The sequence below is a fragment of the Phodopus roborovskii genome, unplaced genomic scaffold, assembly GCF_943737965.1.
Source record: "Phodopus roborovskii unplaced genomic scaffold, PHOROB, whole genome shotgun sequence".
In the NCBI taxonomy this organism is placed as follows: Eukaryota; Metazoa; Chordata; class Mammalia; order Rodentia; family Cricetidae; genus Phodopus; species Phodopus roborovskii.
Window position 1 is genome coordinate 9,203,583 of NW_026126448.1, and position 9,537 is coordinate 9,213,119.

Genomic DNA, 9,537 nt, shown 5'->3' on the forward strand with positions numbered 1-9,537 from the left:
CTCTCTCTCACACACACACACACACACACATACACGGGTACCCATGACACACATGTGGCATTTAGAGGACAACACTGAGGATTTGGTTCCTTCCACTGTGCTGGGACTGTACTCAGGTCACCAGTCTTGCCTGAAGTGCCATCTAAGTTCCCTTGGTTTGTTCCACAGTCTGGATGAAGCAGGCAGAGTTCAGGAGTTCTGCTTGCACTCAGGAAGGCAGTTCTCAGGGCAGAAGGTATGTGTCACTTCATTTTTGTGGTGCTAGGGCTCCTCTCATTCAATGAACATCTGCTACCCAGCCACATCATCGGCAGAGTCCATGGGTTTCTGAGGACAAGACTTACCCCAGAGCTGCACCTTGTATATCTCGTTACACTCTCTTTTGTAATTAATGGTCATCAAGGTCCAGTGGCAGCCCAGGTCCTCCGGACTGACTCAGCAGGAGCAATCACATCAAGAGAGGTGTGGCAGGTAGGGTCACATGCCCTGTTCCCACCGGAAATCCCACAGACACAGGACAGGAAATCAGTGGGCTTGTCCCAATACCTGGCACAGCGAAGACAGTGACCTTAGACCCACTGCCAGTAGCTCAGCTGTCAGCACTGAGTGCTGATTTCCCAGCCTGTTCCTGTGTGTCACGTGCTTGGTCTTGCTGTCTCTAACTAAAACACCAAGTGTTCTTGTTTGTTTCCAGCTTGCCTACTCAGTTGGGGATTGGCAAGCCCTCTACCACAGAGCTGCATCACCGACCCGCATCTGGCTCAGAGCCACTTTGAACTGTCTCTCTTTTAAGCATAGTAAGACTCCATTTCTCATGGATCCAAACATCAAAGACATAAAACACAAAGGACACTTAGTATTGGTGAGGACTGTGAAAGGACGGTGTCTTAGTTAGGGTTTCTGTTGCTGTGATAAAACACCATGTATAATGAACAGATGAAGTCCCGGCTGAATGTTGTTGACATGAGCACAGCCATGACAGGGACCCCAGTGCTTCAGACTCATGGGAGTGGCAAAGCTGTCCGTGGGTGAGGCTCAGAGGGACAGCAAAGCCTTCCTCTGGCCCAAGTATGAGTGCTTATGGACAGTTGACCAGTGTGTATAAACTGTATCAGCCACAGCTTCCCCCTCCAGGTCAACTGCAGCCAGAGACAGTACCAAAACAGAGACCTCCTACAGAAACCCACTTCCTAGTTCAATTGTCCACCAGAAAGCCGCCTCCTGGATTTAGAGAGATAAAATAAGGTGTCAAGTTTCTGGATTGTTACTACTAGTGGTGATGTGATTTCCATGAGAGCCCATAATCTACCCCAACCCAGATTTTCATCCCCTCATCATCCCAGTCAAGTTTCCAGGACCAAGCTATGCAGGGTAAGATGACCATGACCAAATGCAACTTGGGAAGAAAAGGGTTTGTTTACTCTAGCATCTCTCTGGTCACATTCCATCACTGAGGGAAGTCAGGACAGGAACTGAGGCAGGAGTCTGAACACAGAAACTGAAGCAGAAGCCATAGAAGAGTACCGTTTACTGCCTTGCTCCCCATGGCTTGCTCAGCCTGCTTCCTTACATACATACCCCAGGGCCACCTGGCCAGGGTTGGGGCCACTCAAGGTGGGCTGTGGCCTTTCCATATCAATCACTGATCAAGAAAATGCTGGATAATCATAGTGGTGCACCCCCCTTAATCCCAGCACTCTGGAGGCAGAGGCAGGCAGGCAGGCAGGAAGATCACTAAAGTTGCACGGTCAATCTAGTCTATAGAGTGAGTCCCCAGAACAACCAGGGCTACATAGAAAGAACCTGGGGGGGGGGGAGCTCTACAGACTTCCTATAAACCAGTCTGTATGAAGATATTTTTTTCTCAATTTAAAGTCTTCTTCCCCGGTAACTCTAGCTTGCAAATTCACCATGCACCATGTCAGATCTACTAAAGGAAAACACACAGTTCATACTTCAGTAGTCAGAAGAACAAGATGTTAAAAAAAATATTTTTTGAGACAAGGTTTTACAATGTAGCCCTGGCCCAACCTCAAGTTTCCTATAATCCTCCTGCCTCACCCTCTTGAGTATTAGGATTACAGGTATAAGCCACCACACCCTGAAAAATGGATAATTCTTAAAGCATGATATGTCAAAAAATCTTTAAAATTACATCATATCTTTTAATATTGTAGTTCCTCTCCTATGAAATTTTTTGCTAGGATTTTTATATTTTCATCTATAAAGTCATTTATAATTGTCTCAAGATGAAAACTACCTAAAGTATTCCAGCGGAGCCTCAATTCAATCTACAATAGACTGTCATTTATTCAAAACTGTGGTAGACCTGATGCAATGGCATGAAGCTATAATCCTAGCACTTAGGAGCTAGAGGCCAGAGGGCCAGGAATCCAAGGTCACCCTCGGCTACACAGAGTTTAAGGCCAGCCTGGGCAACATAAGACATTGTCTCAAATATGTATTTTGTGTTGGGAAATTTCTACTTGCAGAGACATGTTATAATGAACATCTAAACCCAGAAGGATCTACATTAATATAACTGGTCAGTAAGCCAATAAGCTTGTTACATTGGGGCTTGTCTCCTTAGCATGCAGCTGCCAGGCTGGAGGAAAGCTGGGCTATCATGCAACATACAGAGGAGGATACAATACCTGTGGAAAGATGGACCCAACCATGTGTCTACAAATATAGCTGCACGATTGACCTCAGCTGATGTCATGTGCAACAGCTCAATGGGTCCCAAAGCCACAAACCTTTGCTTTTTAAAGCCACTAAGTTTGGAGGTGCTTCTCTCCTGCTATGTGGCTGGAGCATGCCGCCGTTCTCATGCCTAGTTTTCAGAGTACATACAGCTGTCTCCTGAAATAGGTTCTGTGTAGCTCCCCACCCTTGTGAGCTCCAGGGAGGCAGAGCTCTGAGCAACCCCGGCTTCAAAAACATAATAATAATAATTTTAGTTGACATTTAGCTTGTTTCTATAGAACTCTAACTATGAGGCACATGTTTAGCTTCACTCTGTAACTCAGACTGGCCTCAAGCTAAGGACAATCCTCCTACCTCAGTCTCCCAAATTCTGAGATTACAGGCAAATCACTACACCTGGATTATTTATGGATTTTTTTTTTGGTGGTTGTTGTTTTTGATACAGAGTTTCTCAGTGTAGCTAGCTCCAGCTGTTCTGGAATTCACTCTGCAGACCAGGTTGACCTTGAACTCAGAGATTCGCCTGCCTCTGATTCCTGAGTGCTGGGACTAAAGGTGTACACCACCACTGCCTAGCTTGGATTATTTACAATTGAAATCATGACAAACTTACAGTTTTATAACCTGTTTTTCCCATTCCAGAATATCCTGACTCCCTTTCCATGGTAATCATTGGTACCAATTGAACATTTTAAGCCAGTACACATGTGCCTATGTGACATGAGTCACCAGATCCCCACACAGAGAGGGACTCTGTCTGCTTTGTGGCTGGTATAGGGGGTCACCTGTGGTGACACTTTCATTATAAAACTGAAGAGTCTGAGGGACAATGACTAGCCTGAAGTCACCCAGACAACTTGTCCTAGAGCCCAGATCCAAGCAAAGCTCCCTCCTCTTGGGTCCCCAACCACAGGACTCACCCTTTCTTCTGCACTTAACCTTTCTGGATCTGTAACACTCATTTCAAACTCCCATAAAGATGGGATCTCACTCTCCTTTTATAAAATATGAGTCAGCTCCAGCATCAGGATGAGTCACCCAGCTCCTTTTGATGAATGTTCATGCTTCTGACTGCCAGGAGACATCCAGGTGGGGGTCTCTGGGGACAGCCAGGAAAAATGGACAATCTTTATGGGAGGCCTACTGTGTTCTAGGGCAAGACATAGAACCCACCTCAGACATTGACAACTTCAAGAGTGTTCAGGAACCATTTTAGAGAGAGAAAACTATAGTCCCCAGGGAAGGAGTAACTGGCTGAAGACAACACCAAACTTCTGACTCCTAGCACTCTTCCCTTTCTGGAGGCTTGAGAAACAGAGGTGTTGGGGCCATATCCAACCCTCTCTCCAACCTCAGAGGCCCCTATGGGGGTGAGAGATGGGGGAACAGACATTGCAAGAGACAGGAGCCTGCAACCTGGAAGTAAACAGGTCTTTGAGGCTGTAAAAAACCTGAATATAATGGCTACCATTGTCCAAGAACTTGGGTGTCAAGACTATGTATCACCCAACAGCCACTTTCTCAATCCATTTTCAGTGGACATCTTCCCATGATGTGTTTGGGATACTCAGATCACACACCCAAGGCACACCATGAAACAGGTCTGTCCCTCTGAATCCTGTACTGTGTCTTTTCTACATCCTGTCACCTCTTCCTTCATTTATCCTTTATCTGTCCCTCATTAAGCATTTATTGGTTATTTCCGGTACCAACTAACTTGTTGGACAGAGGAAAGCTGGGAAGGAGAGATTGCCCTGGAGAGATAATTATCTCTGGGGAAGATAAGGCCCAAATAATTGTAATCTAAGTGATTAGAACCAGGATAGGCAGGTGCTTGGCTGGTTCTGGATTGGGGGCCAAGACAAATGCCACTGGTCCAGTCTTTATTTCTTTTAAAGATCTGTGTGTGATATAGGAGTTACAGCATGTAGAAGTCAAAGGGCAACTTTCCCACAGTCTGTTCTCTTCTACCTTGTTTTAAAATTGTGTGTCTTTCTGTATGTATATACGTATGTATGTTTCTGTGAGTCTCTCTCCATCTCTCTCTCTAGCCTCCACTTTGCTTTTGAGGCAGACTCTCTCTTTTCTGCTGTTGTTCTGCCAGTGGGAACATCTGTCTCCACTTACCCCTCAATTTGGGTGTGCTGGATTTACAGACGTAGCCTCTGGCTTTTTATACAGGTTCTAGGGTTTAAATTCAAGCAAAGGCCTGCACAGCAAGCACTTTCCTCCAGTGAGCCATCTCGTTGGCCCCATGTTTTTAAAATCTAGGTACTAAAAACTCATATTTACTATCTGTATGACTTGGGCAAATTTCTTTACTGTGTAGAGCCTTTCTTTTTCTCCTTTAGAAAACAGAGAGAAAAGCATTAATCTCTTAGAATTCCCGAGGATATTAAATCAACTGGATTATTGTGTTGTTTCACTTAATAAACTTACGAAACGTAAGAGGTAGTGGTTCACTGGGAGGGTGAAGCGGAATGGTTGTGAATTTGACACAGTGCAACTCTGTCTGCAAAACAAACTAACAAATGGAAAAGATTCCAAATAAAACAGAAATATGTTAAGAGACCCAGTGTGTAGCTGCTATTAGTTTGGGGGCTTGGGATACTGGGAGACACCAGCAGGGGACATTTCACTAGAGCCATGTAAGATCTTGAGTGAAAACAGAAGCCTGATGCACATTCAAACAAATGCAGACATTAGAAACACACACAGCTCAATATTTTCACAAATGGAACACACCTGTGTAACCAGCATCCCCATGAATTGCATTATCAACGGGTCAGGTATCGGGTGTGGCGACACAAGCCCTCCCTCCCAAGTAAAGTTCAAGGCAGCAGTGGGCAGGGGTGCCCCCAAAACCCAGTTGTGAAGATAGATAATAATGCAATTTTCCATTCTAGTGCTGGGGAATCAAATCCAGACTCAGCAAACATTCTACCCAGTCCTTAATGCCATATTTTTGAGAAATCAAAATTACCACTAGAGTAAAAAAGAAAAATCCATGATGACGAAGTATAACCATTTTCAATAAAGATGGTATTAGTTACTGTAAGATGCTGAGTCATATAAAAGCTTGGGGCAAAGAGAAAAACACCAGGACTGCTGATTTGTTCTCCAGCTGCCTCACCCTGATTACCCAGCAGTCCCCCCTAGCAACGGAGCCCCTCCCTTCCAGACAGAACTGTTCCCCAGACTTCTGAGCTCAGGAATGCTTTGCATGTTATGTGCCTATAAGCACACACTTTTGCATATGGCCGTTCACGTGATGCTTGTGAGAATTAGCCATGTTGTTATATGCCATGGAAAGATGCTAAAAACAGGGAATGACGTTTTCTGAGGGACATAGGTCATGGCAAGTGCGAAGATGCCTGAGAAATGGATCTGATGGGGGTGAGGTGGGAGTGGAGAGGAAGGGAGGGCAGCCCATAGTCCTTTGAATGGCAGAAGCCACAGAATTGGCGGGGCTAGGGTAATCAGGTTGAGATGTCTAGGGGATTTCAGGTAGCTGGGTAGGGCAGTTTGGAGGTACCATCTTTGGGTTACTTGGGAGGGCAGGAGGTACAGTGATGAGTCTATATTTATGCATGGTGAGTGTGCGAACCTGTGGAACACCCAGAACACTGTCCTGGAGCCAACTCTAGAACTCTAGAAACAGTTCAAACAGATCAAAAAGGAGGAGGGGTATTTCCTTCAGCATCCCCCAGATCAATGAATAGGTTGTGGCACTTGCAGAGGGACACACAAAAGAATAAGGAAGGGGCGCCCAATGACGTGGGAGCAGGTGTGCAAATCAAAACAAAATATTAAACACAGAAAAGTATCCCGCTTGGCCCAACACACCCTCATGGAGTCCTATATACCATGTTTACCTCGGTACAGGAGGACTCGAATTGTAAAACAGCCTCCAGATTAGGGGTTCCCCATCCCAGCCCCCGCCTGCGCCCCTTGCATCAGCTGCCACTGATTCAGCAAAGCCTTTTCGCCCTACCGGGGACACTTGCCTTTAAAGGCAACAGATCCTTTTCCGGGCTGTCTTACTCACTCTTATTTCGTAGCCGCTAGGACCCGCCCCGCAAAGCACCGCCCCATTTCTAAGGCTCCGGGCCGACAGGCGTGCTAGCAGACACGCACCAGGCAAGGACTCGCCCGCATCATCTGTGCACCTGGCACCTCCCCTTCAGTCTCGAGAGTTTTTTCTTCTAGACTGGCTAAGGCTGGAGCAGCTTGGAAGCAACCCAGAAAAGACTGCTTTCCTTTAAGGGCTGAAGTCAGCCTCCAGGGAACAAAGCTGCCAGTGTAGGCACAGATTAGAGAGTCTCACCAGGTCGAGGGGGATGGGGGACCGCTGTGGGACACCATCTCCTTCTCACAGCCCCTTTGGGAGCCTTAGGTAGGGAAGGGTTTGGGAATGCTGAGATGTCATCGGCCTCTTTCTGAAACCCTCTGGCTTCCCACTGCCCACCCAATAGACAAAGCCCTGGCGTCTACTTAGATGGCATCCAGGAAGTCATTATAACTACCTCTTCAGCCTTGTCTCCCTACCCACCTCCCAGCCCACCCCAATTCCTAGGAGCCAATCACTCTACAAGGAGCCACTTCTGGCTTCTGCCACATCGCTCCCTTTGTGGCACACCTTTCTAGCTAGGGTTTTAAATCTCAGAGGGTTTTAAATCTCAGAGGCTTTCTCGGGTGCTCTCCTCCTAGACAGGGTTAAATTCTGTTTCCAAGGACTCAGTCTCCAAGACAATGGTCCACCTAAGAATACAACCTCTGAGCCAGTGTCCATAGCTCCCAGTGAATTTGCCTCTAAAGAGTGGCCTCCAGGGGCCATAAAACATTTACAGAGGACAGAGAAGTGGGATTCCAAGCAGACAATGGGATCTGTGTCTGGGCAGGTATGGTGAAATGGGGAAAAAAATAAAGCTGTTTTCCTGGCTACTCTGCTTTTCCTTGAGTGCCACGGGACCACGGGACCGGGCTGAAATGCTGACACCAACAATTAGTGCAGTTGAGCAGGGTATGGTAGCTCAAGTCTTTAATCCCAGTACTTGGTAGGCAAGTGGATCTCTGTGAATTTGAAGCCGTCCTGATCTACACAGTGAGTTCCAGGACAGCCAGTGCTCTGTCTCATGGAAAAAAAGAAGGAGGAGGAGAAAGAGAAGAAGAAGGAGGAGAAGAAGAAGAATTGCAGTCAAGTTGGCAGACTCTTATCCATCTCAGGAGACTGTTAGTCCCATTTTAGAGATAATGGGTTTTGAAGCTGAGGAAGAGATGTGCTCAGATATTAAATTGCAAAGCTGGGACTCAAAAGTTTGAAATTTGTGGTTCAGGATACTGTCTAAAAATAGCTTTCTTTCTGAAATCATTGTCTGCTGCCTTTATACCTGCTCTTCCCTCTGTCGAGAATGGCCTTCCCATCTAGCCACCTATTGAACTCCTATCCTCCAAACCCTGCTCTGCATCACATCACCCTTCCTAAAGGGCTACTTCCTGCCCAGCCCCCCCCCACTCTGTGGAGATTCACTCTGTATTCCCCTTCAGTGTTGTTTTACAATGCCCCTCTCTTGTCTCTGCAGCTTGGGGACTCACTGAAGCTAGCAATAGGCTTTCATGCCTCTGTTCCTGGGAAACTGACTAGCACATTGGCAGAGGGAAAAAAAGTGGCTGATTGGTGAGTGTGACTTGTTGGCTGAGAGACTGACACATGCTTTTATGATAGGTGAGGTGGAGTTTGTAAACTGGTTCCCTAAGGAAGAGCCTGGATGACCAGGCTGGGGCCTTGCTCCAGCCCTGACATCAGACGTACTGAGGGAAAGAAGCAGGGTCCAGAGACCGGACGGGACGAAGGGAGCAAGAGCAGAGAGCAAGGGAGGGAAGTGGATGAGGTACTGCAAAGTGAGAGGGGGAAGGGGACTCTGAACTTTCCAGGCCCACATCACATGCTTTCCCTTTCAGAGACCCCTTCCCAACCAGGGTGCCCCTAGGCCAGCAACTAGCTCATAGCTCAGCTCTCTGTCTCTAACAGAAACCAGCTTCTCCAGATCTCGCCCTCAGCTAAACCTAAACAAAAAGCTGGGATTGGAGGGCCTTCCCTCCATGGCCTCCAGAAAAGAAAATAGAGTGAACTCCAATGACCACATTGCCACCATTATAGAGGCTCTGGGCTGTCATACCCAGGAACTCGCCTGTAATTCTGAGCACAGGGTTTGATACAAATTCCATTTTACCCAAAAGAAAACCATGACTCACTATCCTGGAGCTTGTCCAGGATCAGCTAGAGCTGGTTTATAGGTGAGCTCGTTCAATGACAAGGTGTTCTGTATCCTTAACCATTTAGGCACCCAGCCTCTCCAGTCTTCACACTTAGGTGTCACCATAGATAGAGGGAGGTAGTGGTTTTATATACTAGAGAAACAGTGGGCACGGTTTCTAGCAGCAAAAGAGGAGCTTGAGCCTGGGAACAGAAATACAGAGCATGGAGAGGGAGAACCCTACCTCGGAGCCAGACCTCCCGTGGTCTCTGTAATAAATTTAATACCACTTTACACGTAATAGACGCGATTGTAAACACGCTCCAAATATTAACTCGCTTAATCTTCCTAACAACCCAGGAGGTTGTACTATTATTATCTCCATTTACCAAAAGTTATCAGGCAGCCGAGAAAGGAAACCGGAGTTCCAGCGCTGGCAATACATCCAGGCACCAAGCGCTACCATTTTGCGAGCGGCCGCTGAGACTCAGAGAGGTGTGCGCATCAGCCCAGAGCCACACAGCGAGCGCCCCCAACGGGTGCCCGGAGCGCCCAGGACTTGCTGAATTGAGCA